The sequence below is a fragment of the Protopterus annectens genome, chromosome 9.part0 (assembly GCF_019279795.1).
Source record: "Protopterus annectens isolate FY-2018-M chromosome 9.part0, PAN1.0, whole genome shotgun sequence".
NCBI lineage: Eukaryota > Metazoa > Chordata > Ceratodontiformes > Protopteridae > Protopterus > Protopterus annectens.
In genome coordinates this window covers 1,426,980,715-1,427,001,300 of record NC_056743.1, presented here as the reverse complement: position 1 = coordinate 1,427,001,300, position 20,586 = coordinate 1,426,980,715, and the positions used below count along the sequence as shown (strand labels likewise).

Sequence of the window (20,586 nt, the reverse complement as noted above, 5' to 3'; positions counted from 1 at the left end):
TCCACTTTCATTCTTTTTCAACAAATGGATATTGGATCCGAACTTGGATCAGACTCTGACACTTTTCTTCCAGACTCTGGATCTGACTCTCGAGCTTGTCCCCTTACCCATAATGCTCCTTACTAATGTATTACCTCAGATCGAATTTACTTTCACCATAAACTAAGAATATAAGCTATAAAAACTAAAACAGTATAGCGGCTCAAACAGGAACAGTGGTTCCAAGAAAAAAAAATGATCATGTCACTCCTAAACAAAAGAAGAGGGGGTAGGAGGGTGGGGAGCTGAGGAAGAATAAAAATAGACAACACAGATGTATAGTTATGGTGAGTACATACTTTTACATCTGATGTCATGTTCATTCATTTCTCCACGAATGGGACAGTCTCTCCAGCTACAATAACCCTGGGTGGCCCTCATGGAAGGGTACTCCAGAGTACTGCAGAACCAAAAGCATGCCTTGCTTCTAGAGATGATGTCCAACAATAAAAATCTGAGCACTGGACAAAGTGGTTGCAGCACAAATAACATCAATGGAAGCTCTGGCCCAGAAAGCAGCAGATGTAGCTGTAGATCTAGTAGAATGAGCTTTTGGAAATCTTGTCAAAGACAAACTTTTCAAAGAGTCTTGTTCTTTCGGCTTTTCCCGGTTTTTCAGAGAGTAAACATAAGAAATACAAACTGATATCTATTTAGCGAGGGTGACTTTAGATACTGGGAAAATTTTATGTTGGGAAAATGAAAAAGGACGTTATGTACTTACCATACCATTCAATGGTTGTTGTCCATCTTGCCTTCATTCTTACTGGTTGGGTTCGGAACCGGTCCTCGGTTCTGACTCGGCTGCATTCTAAAGCTCTTCCACTTGGCTCGTGGCTGAAACCCTATCCCATGATGCACTAGTGAGCTTCCCCAGATCTGATATGCCAATACTTACAGCAAGTATCAACCTCCACAGAATTAAGGGAAATTATAGTAAATAGTGTGAAAGTCAGAAAACTTCCTTGGTAGAAAGAAAAAAATTCCACTCTGTCCTCCAGAAGGTCTAGGCTGGGGGAAGGTGAGTGGGATGTAAGAATGAAGGCAAGATGGACAACAAACATGGAACGTTATGGTAAGCACACAACTTCTTTATGTTATGTTGTCCTATCTTGCCTTCACTCTTACTGGTTGTGACAGCGTCCCTAGCATCAAATTTCCTGGGTGGCTCATGGCAACTTGAGGGTCTGGAAGAAGGGGTGGTGCATTCCTAACATACGAGTCAGAAGGTCTGGAACTGGGTCCAGAACCCACGGTTCCTCCTGAAGATGAGGTCAAAGAAAAGGACACCAAATCTGATGAGGCCAGCATGGGGTAATGAGAATCAGCCTGCTTCCCAATGACTTGGCTTTCTGGATGATTTTGGGTTTTAAAGGAAAGGGGGGAAAAGTATAAAGAAGTCTCGAGGGCCAGTCGTGTACTAGTGCGTCCCTTGGTGACTCCCCCAGAAGGGGGATTAGAGCAAAGTAGTTGTTGCATATGGTGTTTACGGGAGGTGGCAAAGAGGTCGCAGCTAGGCTGGCCGCATTTTTGGAAAATCCTTTCCGCTATTTTTTTTAGGGACCACTTGTGAGGCATGAGTATTGCCCTGCTGAGTATATCACGTATTTCACCGGGACGTGCATTGCTACTAGAAAGCGTTGGGAAGACGTTGCCCATTGCCATACTCTGAGTGCCTCTCGACAAAGGGGGTAAGATTTAGTTCCTCCCTGCTTATGTTCCAGACCACCAACATGTTGTCTGTCTGAATTGCAATCACTCCTAGTGGAAGAGAGTCCTGAAGTGCCCGCAGTGCTGAAACACCAAGAGCACAGCTCTCATCTCTATGATACTGATGTGCAGATGGGCCTCGTGATTCTGCAATGTGCCTTGGACCGTCCTCCCCAGATAATGCCCCCTCCCCCCTATCTGGGAGGCGCCTGTGGTTACCGTGGCTATAGGCTATTGTGGGAGAAAGGGACGACCTACTGTCACGTAGCTGGAAAGAAGCCACCATCTCAGGTCTCTCTTGCAAGACTACATGATCGTGATTTGGTGGGACATGGGTAGTTCCTGTAACAACCACTGGGTAAACAGAAGTCACTGAAGAATTCTCATGTGCATGTGAGCTAAAGGTACTAAAGATACTGCTGCTGCCATGGTCCCCAAGACTTATAGAACTGTTTTTGCTTTTACCCTGGTCTTCGACCTGAGATTTGGAACTTGCTGTCGGAGTAACAAAACTCTTTCTTCTGGCAATCTTGCCATCATAGAAACTGTGTCTAGGTGTGCTCCTATATAGACGATATGCTGCGATTGCAACAAGGCAGATTTTTCTGAATTTACAGTAATCCACAAGTGGGAACAGAATTGTAAGGTGGCGTCCCTTGCTTGTTGAAGTAGATGCTTGGTGGTGGCAGTCAGGAGTCAGTCTAAATATGGAAACACTTGGAATCCTAGATGCATCAAGTGAGCCGTAACCACTGTCGTGTATTTGGTGAACACTCTGGGGGCTGTAGTGAGACCAAACGGCAGAGCTCGAAACTGTAGTGAACGACTCCCAGCCAGAAGCGCAGACGACTCCTTGATGGCCTGTCCATTTTTATGTGGTAGTACGCATCCTGGAGATCTATAGGACATATCCGATTGTCTTTCCCTAAAAAGGGAAGAATCAACTGCAGTGTCACCATCTGGAACTTGATCTTCTTTACAGAGTCATTTAATTTGCCGAGATCCAGATGGGTCTCCAGTCCCCTGTTCTTTTTGACACTAAAAAGAATCTTGAGTAAGTTCTGGATCCTATTTGATCTGCGAGGACTCTTAGGATGATCCTTTTGTCTAGCAACTTTTGAATCTCTAAGGTTGCTTGATCCCTTTGACTGGGTGGAATATCTGGGATGTTTCTTGTGATTGGGATGGGAAGGGAAAAGGGTATGGAGTAGCCTCTGGATATTATGCTTTGTATCTGTCTCTTATTTCTCATCAGGCTTCCGGGTACAAGGATAATTGACCCCTGACTGCCACCAGAGGTGGGCCTCCCTTCAGGAGTGCTGGAAGGGCTTACCACAAAAGGAATCGGGGTCACCCTGGTTCCGCAGACCCCCCCCTCTGCTGCGGGGGCAGTGTCTGCCATTATTACATCCCCATTTGCACCTGGGGAAAGGTTCACTTTGTGCGTCTTGAAAAGCTCCCTGAGATTTTTTGAACCACATCTTTTCCCCCTTCAGACCCTTAGGATATGAACTCAAAGATAAGGAAAAAACGCAGTCCAATGGCAGAGAGAGTTTTTCCTTCTTGCTCGCATCTGGTGAGTGCATCTTTGACTTTCGGTCCAAAGAGTGAGGAACCATCAAAAGGGGAGTTGACAAAGGGTTCTGCAAAGTTACATAAGCACATCCAAGAGTGTCTCCTTACGGAAACTCCTGAACCCGCTGCTTTACTCACTCCACCTGCTGCATACAAGATGAGTCTCATGGAGGAGTTCACTATGGAGGTTAAGGTGGATAGTTAAGAGGTCACCTTATCAGAGGCCCCTGCAGCTAATGAACCTTGAAGAGCATCTCCTAGCTCCTTAGGAGATCTTGCTGTAGCCTTGTGAAGTGTGTCAAGTAATTCAGCGATCTGAGGGCAAAGGTTGCTGAAGAAAAAATGCGCTTCCCATATCTATCCATCATACGGGACTCTGTTTGGTGGATGGACAAATGAGGATGTTTCAAGCAAGTTCCTTCTTGGTGGCTGCTGCCACCGCCATAGCATCCACAGAAACTCCCTTAGAAAGAAATTATCATCTGAACCTGTAATAAATTTGTTAGGCCTCCGAGGGACTGGTTCCACTGTGTCTGGAGACTCCCATGACTTTCGACTAACTAGTTCCGTGACTTTGGATATCACCCTTCAGTCTCCTGGGTATCTCTGCCTTTCGACAAAGGCCTTCAAGTACACCGACTTCTCCTCAGAAGGAATGACACCTTCCAGCCACCTCTCTGCTTAAGGATCTCTAGGATATCTACAAAGAAGATATCTTCAGAGGGTGACAATGGGGACCCTGTTCTGATTCCTCGAGATCAGTGTCAGATGTAAGAGACTCATCCGGGGAGTCAATATGCTTCCTCTTGCAAAGTCTCTTCTGGGGGCCTTCTTTAGAAGGGTATTCTGGAGAGGTTTCGGAAGATAGTTCACCCAACGGGGTAACCTGAGGCTAGGATCTCTGCTAGTCAGTGGTTGGGGTGGTACAGAGACAGAAACCGGTGCCTTTGGGGGAAGAATGTCAGAACCTTCGCATAGAGCTGTGTGGGAGGACAGCACACTCATCAGCTCAAAAGCCCCCCTCCCCTGATCCGAAGACCCCTCCAAGGAGGCACAGGAAATCCCTGGAACCAAAGCCAGCTCCAAAGCCAACATTGGGCCCAAGTTCACCAGCACTGAGGGGTAAACTCTGACCTGACAAGGGTCGGACCAGAGTCCCTTCCCTGGACCCAGTCGGAGAGCTTCATCCCCTAGACATCCCGGATGTCATAGTAGATGATGGTTCCGAAATCCCTACAGTGGGTCTCGGCACCGACTGTTCTATCACAATCGGTTACAGACATTCCTGCTCTGACGTTCCAGGTTGATTCAGAGGATAAATTGTAGTGGATGAAAAAATCTTCACTGGCTCCGGATCAGAGTAGGATGGAGCCGACAGAATTTTGGCTAGTGCCAGCAACTCCACTAGTCTTCGCACCACCCTATCCACATCATTGTCCGATAAGACTCTGGAGGACTGAGAGGAAGGGAGTCAGTGAGGAAACTCTCTGCAGAATAGGCAATCTCAATGTAGGGGAGACCGGTGTCAATTCAGGAGACCGTCTCCAAAACTGGTTCTCCATCGGTTCCAAAAACTTAAGCGCCGAAGATGAAGATTTATTGGACCCATGTTCCTTCGTATCTGAGTGAGTCAATTTAGGAACTTTTTTGGCAAGCTCCGAATGGCCTGAGGATGATGATTATGAACTTTTGGGAGATTGGTCAGATTTAGGAGGTGGAGATTTAGATTTGCTGGAGGTTGTCTGACTTTCCAAAGCTTCTGAGAAAGGCACTTTTAAAATCCCCTTACAATTAATTTGTTCTTTCTCGCTAGCAAAACTCTGAACAAGTGGCAGATACTACAAGATTCCTGTCGATGCATGGTACCGAAACGGTAGACACAAACTGTGTGTCCATCAGTCAAAGACATCTTTAGAGAACATTTCTGGGATTTTTTAAAACCTTAGATATTATCCTAGTAATTATAGTGATTTAAAAACAGCACTAATCAAAGCAATAAAGCTATATAAATGATAAAGCCCAACACTTACTAATAATACTAAGCTACAGCACACCAAGAATATGAATATCTATGCATTTAAACACTAACCACAGCGCACAATACGAGGAAATATCAAAAATCACACTTAAGAAAAAGACACAAAGGGTGGGAGACTCTGTTACCCTCTAACTTAAATGGGCTACTGTTCCTCTAACTCAAACGGATACTCTGTTGTACGACAGAGGAAAGGGGTTAGCCCTTTGAATTAAATGGGTACTGGGCCCTCTAACTGAAATGGACCAATAGCTCTAGGAACAATACACAGCAACAATAAAATGCAGATGAAAATATAAAGTCACATACTAAAGATTAACCCTTAAATATGGGTTGAAAAAAAATGACAAATGAGACAGGGAGAAAGGCCTGACGACAAGCGGCAGTCAAAAAAAAAAAAAAACGAGCTGCAACCAAGTGGTTGATATAAGAAAAAGTCAACAACTTAGACTATCATGATTAGACTAGTGAAATACTATCAACTATTATGTATTATAGTGAAAGGACTAACAGGAAAATAGAAAAATATTCGAAAAAGCATTAAGCTTAGCCACAGCCAAAATGGAGACCTCCGACTTGCTTCGTGGCAAACGAGATCTGGGGAAGCACACTAGTGCATCATGGGATAGGGTTTCAGCCACAAGCCAAGTGAAAGACTGAACTTTAGAATGCAGTTGAGTTGGAACAGAGAATCAGTTCTGAACCCAACCAGTAAGAATGAAGGCAAGATAGGACAACATAACATCAAAGAGTTGGTCAACTTTCAAAAAATCCTTTGTTCTATAGAGATATAAACAAAGCTGCCTATTTACATCCAAAAGGTGAAGCATGTATTTTCCTTTCCTGGAAAAATTTGGAAAGAAGACTGGCAAATTAATGGCTTCACTGATGTTTGCTTCAGAAGCTCTTTTTTTGTAGAAAAGATGGATTAGTACATGAAGTGACTATCTTTATAGAAATTCAAATAAGGCAGTTTTGAAGAGAGTGTTTGGAGTTCAAAATTTACCCGGCAGAAGTAATGGCCACAAGGAAGACTGTTTTCCAAGAAAGAAATGTGAGGTCAGATTTAGTTGAAGGCGTAAAGGAAGATGAACTAAGCTTTATAACACAACTGTGAGATCCCAAGGTGAAGCAGGATCTTTAATCGGAGGCTTAAGCAGGAAGGTGCCTTTAAGGAATGCTTTACATAGTCTGGATGAAGCTAGAGGGGAAGCATAATCTCCAGTGTGATAATTGGGGATGGCTGTTAGTTGAACTTTGATAGTGGAAAAACTAGTACCCTCCTTGAAAAATAGAGGTCACAAAATCCAAAATAGCTGGGATGGGATTAGTAAAGGGGTCTAATTGTCTCTGTTGTGTCCAGAACGAGAATCTTTTCCATCTACCTTTGTATAGCTTCCTGGCTGGAGGTTTTTGGGAAGATATTACAATTTGGTGGACTGTGAGAAGAAAGGCTGGACTATCTAGTTATCAATGGGACTGGAGAAACCATGCAGTCAACTTGAGAACTGGAATATCCAGAAAAGTCATCCCTGAGGATTGAAATACCAGATCTGGACTGGGGTCCACTTTCCAAGGAAGATGTACAAGGTGAGACCACATAGAAGGTGAGACTACAGGTAGGGAAACCAAACTTTCCAAGGCCAGAAAGGGGTGATAAGGGAGTGCTTTCTGAAGAAATTTGGGGGTTATAGGGGAGAGTAAATGTACAGGAGACCAGAGGGCCAAAAGTGGACTAAAGCATCTCTCAGAGACCCCACACCTGAGTGGGAATTGCAGTGAAAAACCTGCTGCACTTGTTGAGGGGTAAGGCAAAGAGATCTCAGCAAGGTTGACCCCCATCTGTGGAAGATCCTGTCGACCATTGTATAATTACGAGACCACTCATGAGGCATCAGAATAGTTCTACTGAGCCTGTCTGCTAGAAAAATGGATTTCCCCTGGTATGTGCTTTGCTACTAGAAAGTGACTGGAAAAGATCACCCACTGCCCAACTTGCACTGCTTCTAGTCAAAGGTGATAGGACCTGGTTCCCCCATTTGTTGATGTACCATACTACTGACATTGTCCATCTGGATAGCAATAGTCCCCAGAGGAAAAAAGCTCTGAGAGGGCTGCAATGATAATGTCATCTCCAAGACATTTATATGCAAAAATTGGTCTCTTCTGGGGACCAAGTTCCCTTAATAGTCCACCCCAAGAAATGTCTCTCCCACCTCAATAGGGAGGCATCCGGGGTCAGCATGGCCTTTGGGGAAGGAAAGGTAAAGGAACATCCCCGACAGATGTTGTTCGACTGGATCCACCAAAGCAGAGAATACCTGCAAACCTGAGAAAGCATAAGATGACTCAAAGAATAAACCATTGTACTGCCATAGTCCAATGGAAAATTTGCATGTGAAGACGAGCAGTGGGGGTTAGAGTAATCACTGCAGCTAATGAAGCTAAGGCCTGAAGTAACAGTTTTGTTGGAGGAGAAGGATGTGATAAGATCCGACAAACATATGCCTTCAAAGTATGAATTCTGTTTTGTGGTAGAAAGACCAACTGATTGATAGTGTCCAGGCAAGCTTCTATGAAGTCCAAGACAAACTGGCTGAAGATGGGACATGGGGAGATCGGCTGTGTCAGTCCCTAGGGATCACAGTCAGAGTAAATAATCCCTATTTTCCTTGAGTAAATGCTTGGTTGGAGCTGTTAGGAGAAAGTCGTCCAAATAAAGAAGCAATGAATAAGGGTAGTCTGAAATGAGCTGCTACCACTGCCACACGCTAACACCCCAGAGGCTGTAGTGAAACCAAAGGGCAGGGCTCTGAGCTGGTAATGACTGGCCTCCAGCTGAAAAGTATAGTTGTGTACACTTACCTGAGTGTATTCACTGTTGCAGTCATCACATTTGGGATATCTGCTTGCAGTAGCCCTCAGTCGGCCTGATTAACAAAGTCTTGGGTCCTGTGTCAGTTGCTGTCTCACCTTCCATGACGTCAGGTAGTCATGGGTATAAAGCATGCAGCCGATGCCATTACATTAGTTTTGTTTGCCCAAGATGTCAGATGCCCCCATAATGGGAAGCAATTATATATACATAAGGTTACACCTCCAACAAAAAAAGCAAATACACCAAAAAGCTTTAAACACAGTAAGCAAGAATAGATATATAGCCAACAGAAGTCATGGGGCTGGAGGGAGGGTAACTAGAACTGCAACAGTGAATACACTCGAACATCTACATGTATGGTAAGTGTACACAACTCTACTATGTTCTTCATGTTTCACAGTTGCAGTTATCACATTTGGGTAGATTCCCAAAGCTAAGACTGGGAGGAAGAAATTGGATAGCATTAGGACTAGCTATAACTCCCTGCAAGACTGCAGTGGCAAAGCCAGCTCTGGATTTAGAGAAAACTGGCAAATGGTAATGCTTGGTGAAGATATGTACAGAACTCCATGTAGCAGCTTCTAGGCTGTCCCTGGTAGGGACACCTCCGAGAAAGGCTGTAGAGGTAGATGCAGACTTGGTTGAATGTGGTCTAATCCTCTGTGGGGTAGGTTTTCCATGGTGCTTATAGCAGAAATGAATGCAATGGCCTATCCATTTAGAAATGGCTTGCTTTGAAATGGCCTTCCCCTCTGCCCCTGCAGCAAATACAACCAGCAGTTGTTCAGATTTCCTGAGAGGTTTAGTCCTGTCCAAATAAAATCTAAGCTGTCTGTGCACATCTAAGGAGTGCAGTATTCGCTCCCCTTTGTTCTGTGGATTAGAAAAGAAGGTTGGCAAATGAATGAACTGATTAAGGGCCACACTGGATACCACCTTGGGCATGATGGAGGGTTTGGTCCTGAGGGACACCCTGTCCGCATGAAAAATGATGAAAGGCTCCAGTGCCATGAAGGCCTGTAATTCAGACACCCTTCTTTGTTGAAGTGATGGCTAAAAGGAAGGCGGTTTTCCAAGAAAGGAATTTCAACCCTGCATTTGCAGCTGGCTCAAAAGGAGGTAGAGCGAGTTTTCCAATACAAAGTTAAGGTCCCAGGATGGAGTAGGGGCTCTCCTGTGTGGCCTGAGGAACTGTTTCAGCAGTGGACAAGAGAAGAGGGGTGGGTTCTGTGTTGTAATGAGCTGAAATGGCTGAGGCATGAATTTTGATGGAGGAAAAGGAAAGGCCCTTGTGCAGCATATCAGTTAAGTATTGAAGAATCTGAGGTAAATTGGGCGTTGCTGTGCCCATCCCCTTAGCTTGGTTCCAGGAACAGAATCTTTTCCATTTTTCAGCATAGGATTTTCTAGTACTAGGCCTCCTTGCCTCCAGAATGACATCCAACACTTGCTTACTGAGGGATGGTAACGGCGAGATTAGGTAATTAGCCAGGCTGCCAGGTTCAGGGTTTGAAGCTGAGGGTGCAGAATCTGGCCCTCCTACTGGGGCAGCAGGGCAGGGGTCTGAGGCAGGTGCTATGGTGCCTGCAGTGACACACTGCGCAGAAGGGGGTACCAGTGTTGGCGTGGCCAGTCTGGTGCAATCAGTATCGTCCTTGGTTTGTCCTGTTTGATCTTTAGTAGTACCTTGGAGAGAAGAGGCAGAGGGGAAAAGGCATAAACTGATAGGTTTTTCCAGGTCAAGGACAGGGCATCCACTTTCCAAGCTTGTTTGTGGGGAGTCCTTGTGCAGAATGTTTCTAATTGGTAGTTCCAGGGGGAGGCAAACAGGTGTAATTTGGGTTCCCCCATTTGTTTCTCAACATGTTGAATATCTTTGTTTCCAGTTTCCACTCGTGTGGGTCCATGAAATTTCTGCTTAGGTCATCTGCCAGTGTGTTTAGCTTTCCTGGCAGGAATTGAGCCTGTAGGTGCACTTGGTAGCTCAAGGCTGTGCTCCACAGAGCCATGGCTAGTCTGCAGAGAGGGTATGAATGGGTTCCCCCCTGCTTGTTTATGTACGACATAACAGTGGTGTTGTCCATCTTTACCATTAATTGTCCTGGAAGGATGTGATCCTTGAAGGCTGTCAGAGCATTCCGTACAGCTAACATTTCTTTTTGATTGATGTGCAGGTGCATTTGACTTGGGTTCCATTTGCCTTGAATGCACTTCCCTGCCAAGTGAACCCCCCATGCATAGTCTGATGCGTCTCTTGTTAGGGTTTGGGCGGCAGGGGGTAGAGTGAATGGCAGTCCCTTGTTTTGGTGACAGGCATCTGCCCACCAAAGGAACTCTATCTGTAAACAAGGAATGATAGGAATCATTGTTTTTAGATCCTGAGAATTTTGACACCATAGGCTTTTTAGATACCATTGTAGTTTCCTCATATGCAGTCTTGCATATGGAATTAGTACAATGCATAAGGTCATGAACCCCAGGGCTTGCAGTATTTTCCTTGTAGATAGCTGCGTCTCTGTGGCCAGTAGTTTGAAGTAGGCTGTCAAATTAACTTGTTTTTCTGGCATGAGAAAAGCCATCTGGGAAATTGTGTTCAAGCTTGCTCCCAGGAATACAATTTGTTGGCAGGGTACAAGATGTGATTTCTTTTCGTTTATGGTGTACCCCAGAGAAGTTAGCAATTTCTGTACAAACGCCAGATAATTCAATAGTATGTCCTGGCTTTCTGCCTGAATTAACACAATCATCCAGGTATGGTATATTTGGATATTTCTTTGCCTGCAAAATGCAATAACTGGAGCTAGGCACTTTGTGAATAACCTGGGCACAGTAGATAAGCCAAAGGGCAGTGCAGACAACTGATAGTGCATGTAGCCTGCTTTGAAGCGTAGGTATCTTCTGCAGAATTCCCTTATTGGGATGTGCAGGTAGGCTTCTTTTAAATCCAGTGTTGCCAACCAGGCATCCGTGCCTAGCATATGAAGCAGCTGGTGGAGAGCTAGCATCTTGAATTTTGGAATCATTAAAAATGTGTTTAGGATAGAGAGGGTCCAGTATAGGAAGCCAGGAGTTGTCTTTTCTGGGCACCAGAAAAAGTGGAGTAGAAACCTTGTCCCTTTTCCTCTTACAGAACAGACTGAATAGCCCTGATGCTTAAGAGAGTGAGAATTTGCGAGGGGGGGGGTCTTACCACTCCCTGTTTTGGAAGTGGGAGACCGCCACTGCTTAGCCTGCGAGTACCATGGGACTGAAGTCTGGGTGTTCTGCTGGTTCTGGGTTTGGACTGAGAAGGGCAGGAAAGGACCAATTTTTAGAGGGCCAATGCCTACTAAATATGGGAGGCTGTACTTGCAGGAAATCTTTAACAGTTTGCATAGATTTAGCTTTTTCCTCCATCTTTTCAAGCAGTTCTTCTGCTTTGTTGCCAAACAGGCGGTCTTGGTTTAAGGGAGCATCCAGCAATTTAGCTTTAACATGATCTGGCAAAGATTGCTCCCTAAGCCAAGCATGCCTTCTAAGTACAGACCCAGTGACAGCAGCCCTGCAAGATGCCTCTAGTGAATCAAAACCACATTGCTAAGTTTGTTTTCCAAATTGTTCAGCAGAATGCATTAAATCCTGTAAAACTTTATTTTCAGCACAGTCAGGAATCAACATCATTTTCTGTTTAAGCAATCCAAAAATATACTGCTGATACTTTTAACATATGAAACTGTCAGCTTAAGGCCATAATGTGTATAGCTTCGTACCCCATCTATCCAGCACCCTGGATTCTCTATCAGAGGGGGTAGGATTTTTGGAAGTAGTAGCCTTAATGCACTTGGGTCCCTGAGAAATGGTCTCAGGATCCACAGTAGGATTTTTAAAAAGGAACTTGTGAGAGTCAGGAACCCTGTAATATCTATCAGGTTTTCTGGAAGCAGGAGGTAAAGAGTCAGGGGCCAAGCTAGATTCCAAAAAGGCATTATCAACTATGTCCAGTACAGGGGGGTAGCTAAAGGCCTGTGTTGGGGCAGGAGTAAGACATCCCTAAGCCTCTTTTTAGTCAGAGTAATCCTGGCTTTCCCAGCAAAAATGCTCCCTAGGAGTATGCAACGTTTCACCAAAAGAGAAATCCTCTGGAGAGGAAGCAGAGGGAATAGAGTCCTCTGCATCAGAATCCTCATAGGTAGACAAGGGTAAATCCTGGGCATCAAAGAAACAAATTTCAGAATCCTGATCAGAAGAATCATAAACAAACTCAGTCCTAGGTCTCTTAGAGGGGGAAGATTGGTTTCCCCTGATTAAAGTAATAAGGTCTTCAGCCATTCTTATCACTTGTTTTTTAGGCATAGAGGCCTGACCATGTGGTCTGGACGTTGGTTTTCTAGGCATGGATCGAGTTCTAGGCCTTGAAGAAGAAGATGGCGTCTGTTTAACATGCAAGTCAGTAGGCCTGAATACACCCTCAGAAGCCGGTGCCTGCACAGCGGCTCCGGACCCATCCAAGGTAGAGACATCCGCAGGTTCCTCAGTTGAAGCATCTCGCTCCGAATGGGTCTCAGTAGAGGCCTGCGAATCTGAAGTTAACGGGTATCAGGGGCTGTGAAAGTGCCTCACTGAGTACCGGCGAACTGGCGACTAGCTTAGGAGAAGTGTTGTCTGCAGCTTTGGACCTATGTGGTCTGTCTCTGTCTTTATCTTTACATTTTTTCGGAATGGCAGTAGTCAGGTGGGTTACCGAAGCCATATCCGAATAATTGAACAGAGTACCAAAATATTTAGAAGCGTAAATAAATAAACGAATAGTTCGTTGTTTAAATAAGGCACAAAACCGACAGCGAGATACGTCGTGGTCAGGGCCTTAGGCAAGGAATGCAGTACAAATGAAAACCTTTATGAGATATTTGCTTTCCACAAGAAATACAATTATTGACTTTTACTGACATCGGTTTAGAGCAAGAAAAAGTTTCCCCAACAGGGTACTTAGCTTAGTTGAAGACTTCAGTTCTGAAACTCGAAAACGAAAATTTCAGGAATCAGCCAACCGGCACTTACGAAATGCTTCTGCTTCGGGCACCGCACGGCAAGAAAGACTGATGTAATGGCGTTGGCTGTATGCTTTATGCCCCTGAGTACCTGACATCATGGAAGATGAGACGGCAACCGACGCAGGACCCAAGACTTTGTTAATCAGGCCGACTAAGGGCTACTACAAGCAGATAACACAAATGTGATGATTGCAACAGTGAAACACGAAGAACATCAGCAAATACCTCCAAGAACGTCTGTTCATTCTGATGGGATAGTAAACATCCTGGAGGTCTATGGAGCACAACCAGTCATTCTTCTGCAGAACAGGGAGAATGGACTGAACTGTGACCATCTGGTAACTTGGTCTGTGGTCCTGTTTTCTTTGGCACTAAAAAGCAAGTACAGTTGTGTAAAATCTTACCGTAACGGAAGAGGTCTTTCTCTTCACTGTTACAGTATTTCCTACAAAAGGGGTCCCCTGCCAAGGGCAGCCCGATGTCTGATCAGTATATCAAAGCCTTTAGGTTGCCAAGGGTATGCTGTACATCAGACATATGCTCCCTGTGTACAGCATAGGACATGAGGTCCAGACGTACCCATACTCAGAACTGAGACCAAGTAGGAATGCCAGCCCAAGGATAAGAGGTAACAAGCACATCCAGAAGGGAAAAGAACCAGGGGGAGGAGGAAGTGAGTGAATACTTAAACAGTGAAGAGAAGGACATCTACCATTACAATAAGATTTTACACAACTTTACTATGCCCTTCCATTTCACTGTTCCAGTACTCCTTACAACAGGGAGAGTGCAAAAGCCCAGGGAGAAGAGGAGGTAGGACAAGCAGAGCCCTCTAGGAACCCACGGAGGATGGCCCTAGCAAAACCAGCTCTAGCCCTGGATATCGCATCCAACTTCTAGGGATTAGTAAAAATATGCAGACAAGGTCAGGTAGCTGCCTCAAGAATAGAATTAGTATCTAACCCCCTGAACAAAGCACCGGAAGAAGCCACAGCCCTAGTAGAACAAGCCTCAACAGAAGGAAGGCTCTTGCCATGAAAAAGACAAAAAAGTAATGGTTTTAGATGTCCAAGAAAAAAATTGTTTGCTTGCAAACAGCCAATCCTAAAGATCTAGGATTAAACAAAGCCTTTCACTCTTGATCCTAAACGGTGAACAGATTTCCACGTGTAGTCGGTGGTACAGCTATCTCTAAAAAGAGCTGTTTTAGCCCTGTGGGCAGCTGGAGCTCTATATAGAGCTGTTACAGATCTCTATGAGCTCTGAGAAGAGCTGTTTTGTGTTTAGAATGCCCTTTCGGGCAGATGCGGTAGTTCTAAAAAGAACGGTTTTGTTTGGTTCACCGAAGCTGTGTCTGTGTCTCCGGCTGGTCTTACCGAAGCCGATACAGATTTCTGTGAGCTCTGAGAAGGGCCGATTTGTGTTTTGAATGCCCATTCGGGTGTTGGTGGTTGCTCTAATAAGAACTTTTTTGTTTTATACTTCAATGTGTCTCCGGTTGCTCTTACCAGAGCATTTACAGATCTCTGTGAGCTCTGAGAAGAGCTGTTTGGTGTACTGTGAGCAAATGAAATAAAATAGCTGATCAGATTTGCGAAAAGCTTTAGTCTTATCCAAATAAAATCTGAGTTGTCTATGCACATCCAAAGTGTACAAAACCTTCTCACTAGCAGATTGTGGAAAAGGGGAAAAGTGGGCAAATGAATAGACTAAGAGAGAACTCATTCACCACTTTGGGCATAAAAAGAGGATTAGTACGAAGGGACACCTTGTCCTTATGAAAAACCAAAAAAGAGGAACAGCCATAAGGGCTTGAAGTTCAGACACCTGCCTGGGAGAAGTAAGGGTCTACAGAAAAACAGTCTTCCAAGAACAATGCTGCAAGGAAGCTAAAGCATGGGGCTCAAAGGGAGCATAATCAATTTCTCCGAAACAAAATTAAGATGCCAGGAAGAAGGGACAGGCTTCCTGGGAGACCTAATATGAAAGGCACATTTAAGAAACTGTTTAGCCTCAAATCTAGAAACTAAATGGAGTGCTAAAGGCAGACAAGCAGAAATAGTTGACAAGTGGACCTTAACAGAAGAATATGTCAACCCAGCATTGAGCAGTTCATACAGGTAACAGAGAATCAAAGGAACACCCACAGAAAGTGGACCCAGGTTAAGAGAAAGACACCAGACCTCTTCCATCTGGATAAATAGGATTTCCTAGTAGTGGGTTTCCAAGCCTCCTGCAGGACCCTAAGCAGGTCCTCAGAAAAAAAGGTGTCTATATGGAATCAAAATCCTATCACCCACAGTGTCAGCTGAACAGTGGACAGGTGGTGATGGATGAGTAAGCCCACTGCAGAAGAGGGAAAGTACAGTTGTGTACACTTACCATAAATGTAGATGTTAAGAGTGTATTCACTGTTGTAGTCATCACCTGTGGGGTTAACCATGCTGTGGTAGCCCTCGGCCGGCCCGAATACCAGAGTCAATGTTTTTCTGCATCGGCTGCTGTCGCCTGTAGTCTGACGTCAGGTCGTCAGTGCTATAAATAAAGGCAGCCGACGCCATTACATCAGTTTTTCTTACCCTAACCCATCAGAAGCACAAGGAAATAAGGTAAAGTGGCCCTGGTGGCTAAACGTCACCGTGAGAGGCTTATGTCTCCCTAAGGAAAGAAGATATAAGAGGGAAGGAGGGATGGAAACCAGGACTGCAACAGTGAATACACTCGAACATCTACATTTATGGTAAGTGTACACAACTGTACTATGTTCTTCGTGTTTCACTGTTGCAGTCATCACCTGTGGGAGGATTCCCAAAGCCAAGGAGAGGGGTGGAAGGATTAGTTAGAGACCTAGGCATGGGTCAGCATGCCCTTCAGAACTGCAGAGGCAAACCCTGCCCTAGCCTTAGAGAAAAGAGGTAAGTGGTAATGCTTTCTTTGTAAAGGTATGGACAGAGGTCCAGGTGGCAGCTTCCAAGATGTCCCTGGTGGGAACTCCTCTGAGGAATGCTGTGGAAGTTGAGGCTGCCCTAGTGGAATGGGTACGAACAGACTTAGGGGTGATTTCCCATGTAGTATGTAGCAGCAATGGATACAGTGTGATATCCATTTGGAAATGGGCTTTCCCTCTGCCCCTGGGGCAAAGCTGGCGTCCCAGTAGTATATGAGCTGTCTGTGCACATCTAGTGAGTGCAGAACCCTTTCCCCCTTGTTTTGAAGGTTAGGAAAGAAGGTGGGCAGATGTATGGCCTGGTTGAGGGTCATATCAGATACCACCTTGGGCATAAAGGAGGGGTTAGTCCTCAGGGAGACCCTGTCTGCATGAAAAATGATGAAGAGTTCAAAGGCCATGAGTGCCTGAACTTTTGAAACGCTTCCGGCTGAGGTGATAGTAGGAAAGCAGTCTTCCAGGAGAGGGATCTCAATTCTGCTGAAGCAGCAGGTTCGAATGGTGGTAAGGTTAGTTTTTCTAAAACATAATTCAAGTCCCAGGCTGGCGTGGGTGGCCTTCTGGGAGGTCTGATATTAGAAGCCCCTCTGAGGAACTGTTTAATCAAAGGATGTGAGAAGAGGGGCTGGTCTGTACTGAAATGAGCTGAAATGGCTGAGGTATGGATTTTAATAGAAGAGAAGGAGAGGCCACCACTGAATAACTCGGCTAGATAGTCCAGGATAAGAGGGATGGAAAGTTGTGAGGTACTGCTCCCTCTAGACTGGCTCCAGAAGCAGAATCTTTTCCATTTCCCTGCATAAGATTTTCTGCTGCTGGGTCTTCTGCCCTCTGTAGTAATGTATTAGGATCTGTTTCCTTAACAGGGGCCCCTTGTTTGCTTTTAAAGTATTAGCATGCTGACAGTTGAGAGTCTGCAAGTCTGGGTGCAGCATCCCCCCCCCCCCACACCTGGGTCAAGAGGTCTGAAATCAGGGGAAGCTGCCTGGGAGGCTGTAATGTCAGGCTGCGCAGTAGGGGTACCAATGCTGTTTGGGCCAATCTGGAGCAATGAGGATGGCCTTTGGTCTCTCCTCCCTTATCTTGATCAGTACCTTGGGAATAAGAGGCACAGGAGGGAATGCGTACACAAAGAGGGAGCTCCAGGGGAAGGTCAAGGCATCCAGCTTCCATGCTAGGTGTTGCTACTCCCTGGTACAGAATTTTTCAGCTGGTGGTTGAGGTGCGAAGCAAAGAGATCCACCACCGGAGTTCCCCACTCCTGAATGACTTGCAAAAAGATTTTTCCGAGCTGCCATTCGTGGGGGCCGAGTAAGTTTATGCTTAGGTGGTCCGCTAGGGTGTTGTCAATCCCTGGTAGGTATTGGGCAATTAGGTGCAATCCCATGGAGGAAGCTGTCAGCCAGAGGTTCATGGCTACCCTGCACAGATGGTAAGATTGGGTCCCTCCCCGTTTATTGATGTACCACATTACTGTGGTGTTGTCTGTTTTGATAAGGAGAAACCCTGGCCTGAGATGGGGTTTGAAGGATGTCACAGCCTTTTGTACTGCCATCCATTTCCTTCTAATTGATGTGTAAAGGATGGTGCTGGGCATCCCAAAGACATTGGTTGCACCTGTCTGCTAGATGAGAGCCCCAAGAAATGTCTGAGGTATCAGTGGTGATGGTCTGCATGGTAGGGCGGAGGATAAAGGAAAGACCCTTGCTCTTGGCACAGGCCCCTGTCCACCAGAGAAACTCAGCCCTTATACCGGTGATCAGAGGGAGAGAGGTCTCTAGAGGCTGAGTGCTGACACCAAAGGTTGTTTAGATACCACTGAAGTTTCCTCATGTGAAGCCTGGCCAGAGGAATTAGAAGGATGCAAGATGCCATGTACCCCAATGCTTGCAGGAACTTCCTCGCAGTAAGGTGACTTCTGGAAGCCAGCTGGGTAAAGTAGAGAGGCAGGAAGCTCTGCTTTTCTGGGGATAGGAAGTCCATTTGGGATGTTGTGTCCAGCAGTGCTCCCAAGAAAATGATCTTCCTGGAGGATGTTTACTTTGACTTCTTCTCGTAGATGGTGAACCCTAGGGAATTTAGGAGGGTTTTGACAAAGAGAAGGTCCTGCAGCAGCTTTTCTTTGCACTCTGCCTGAATGAGGCAGTCGTCCAGATAAAGGTAAATTTGTATATTTCTCTGTCTGCAAAATGCTATGACCGAGGCTAAGCATTTGGTGAATACTCTGGGTGCAGTAGATAAGCCAAAGGGTAGCGCAGAGAACTGAAAGTGCTGTGAGCCTGCTCTGAAGAAGAGGAATTTACTGCACGACTCCCTTATGGGGATGTGGAAGGATGCATCTTTTAGGTCTAGAGTCACTAGCCATGCATTTTTTGTTATCATAGACAGCAGCTGCTGTAACGTTAGCATTTTGAATTTGGGGACCACCAGGGAGGTGTTCAGAATGAATAGATCCAGGATGGGGCACCAAGTGCCCTCTTTTCTGGGAACAAGGAATAGTTTGGAACAAAAGCCTTTGCTTGTTTGATCTGAGGGGGACAGGTTCTACTGGCTCCTGGGATATGAGCGTATGGACCTGTTTCAATACCTCTGCCCACGGATTTGGAGGAAAGTCTGGGTACCCTTTTGGAATTGGGAGTTCGTTGAAAGAGAATTTATATCCCTGAAAAATGATCTTTTAAGATCCATTGGTCCTTTGTTACAGAAATCCAATTTTCTTTGCAGAGGGAGAGCCTTCCTTCTAGCTTTTGGTGAGTGAAAGGAGGGCAGAGGGGGGAGTGGGAGTCATTGAGAGCTTTTGCCATAGAAGGATGGCTTAGAACTCCCTGCCTTTGGGGAGGAAGTGGTCTACTGCTGCCCCTGGGATAGGGACCTGGGTGGTCTGTCCCCGCATGGCTTACCTTGGCCCTGTCTGCTAGGTGCAAAGAAGGACCAGTGCTTAGAGGGGACAGTTCCTGCTGAACCTGGGAGGTTGAACCTAAAATAAATCTTGTTTGCATAGATTTTGCTTTGTCTTCCATCATTTTAAGCACCTCTTCTGCCTTTACTCCAAACAAGTGGTCCTTATCCAGGGGTGCATCAATTAATTTAGACTTGACATGATCAAGGAGAGGTTGTTCTTTCAACCGTGCATGTCTCCTAATAACAGATCTTGGCACTGCTGCCCTGCTTGAGGCTTCTAGGGCATCATACCCACAGTGTAATGAGTGTCTGGCCACTTCACAAGCAGAGTCCAGTAAATCTGCTAACTCTTTTGAACTGGCACAGTCAGGAAGGGTTGAAATCTTTTGTTTTAATAGTTCTAAAGTGTGTTGTTGATATTTTAACATATGGAACAGACAGTTGAGTGCTCTGATAGCTAAGGTTGCAGAGGTGTATACTTTTTTTTACCCCATCTGTCCAGAGCTCTGGAATCCTTGTCAGAAGGAATAGGATTCTTGGCAGAATTAGTCTTAGCTGCTATAGGTCCTTGTAAAATGACCTCTGGGTCTGCAGCAGGATTTCTGTACAGGTACTTCTGAGAATCCGGTACTCTGTAATAACTGTTAGGTTTACTGGGAGCAGGTGGGAGGATGTCAGGGGCTAAGCTGGATTAATGGAAAACATCATCCACCACTTCCAAAATAGGGGGGATGGCCAGGGGTCTCTGCTGGGGCTGGTCCAGAAACTCTCAGTCTTTTCTTAGACTGGGGGAAATCCTGAGATTCTCATTGGAAATGTTCCCTGAGGGTGTGAAGAGTTTCCCCAAAAGAAAGGTCTTCTGGTGGGGAGGCAGAAGGAATGGATTCCTCTGCATCTGAATCCTCATAAGCAGTCAGAGGTTGTTCCTCTTCAAAATCTGAATAATCAGATTCCTCAGAATCCTGTTCTGCCATAATTTCAGGAGAAGGGTGTCTTTTCCTTTTAGAAGTTGTGGCCTGACTACCCCTGATAAAGGAGATGAGATCCTCTGCCATTTTAAGGATTTGTGCTTGGGGTGGTGGAGCAGGAGCAAGATGGTGGCTAGAGGCAGACTTTCTAGTAGTGGCCTGGCTTCTAGGCCTAAGAGTATCCATCGGTCTGAGAGAAACGATAGTCCGATGAGAAGACATTTTTTTTTCTAGATTTGTTTGTGTGAGAGGCCTCCTCAGAAGCCAGTGGCTACATTGTGGCTCCAGACCCAACCTAGGCAGAGACAGCCAAAGGCAAAGACGACGAAGATTTCTGCAGCATACCAGAATCTGAAAGGGTCTCGGTAGAGGCCTGCATAGATATTGTATTGGGCATCAGAGGCTGCAAAAGCACCTCACTTAATTCCGGAGAACTGATGACCTGCTTAGCGGTAGAGTCGTTAGAAGGCTTAGCCTTGTGTGGTCTATCTCTATCTTTATCT

At 45.5% G+C, this 20,586-nt stretch overlaps 1 protein-coding gene across 1 annotated transcript in view; it reads right to left on the bottom strand.

Moving 5' to 3' along the window:
- Positions 1–20,586, bottom strand: part of LOC122812106 (E3 ubiquitin-protein ligase MARCHF5-like) — a 268,136-nt gene that overhangs the window by 94,203 nt on the left and 153,347 nt on the right. The window lies entirely within an intron of this gene.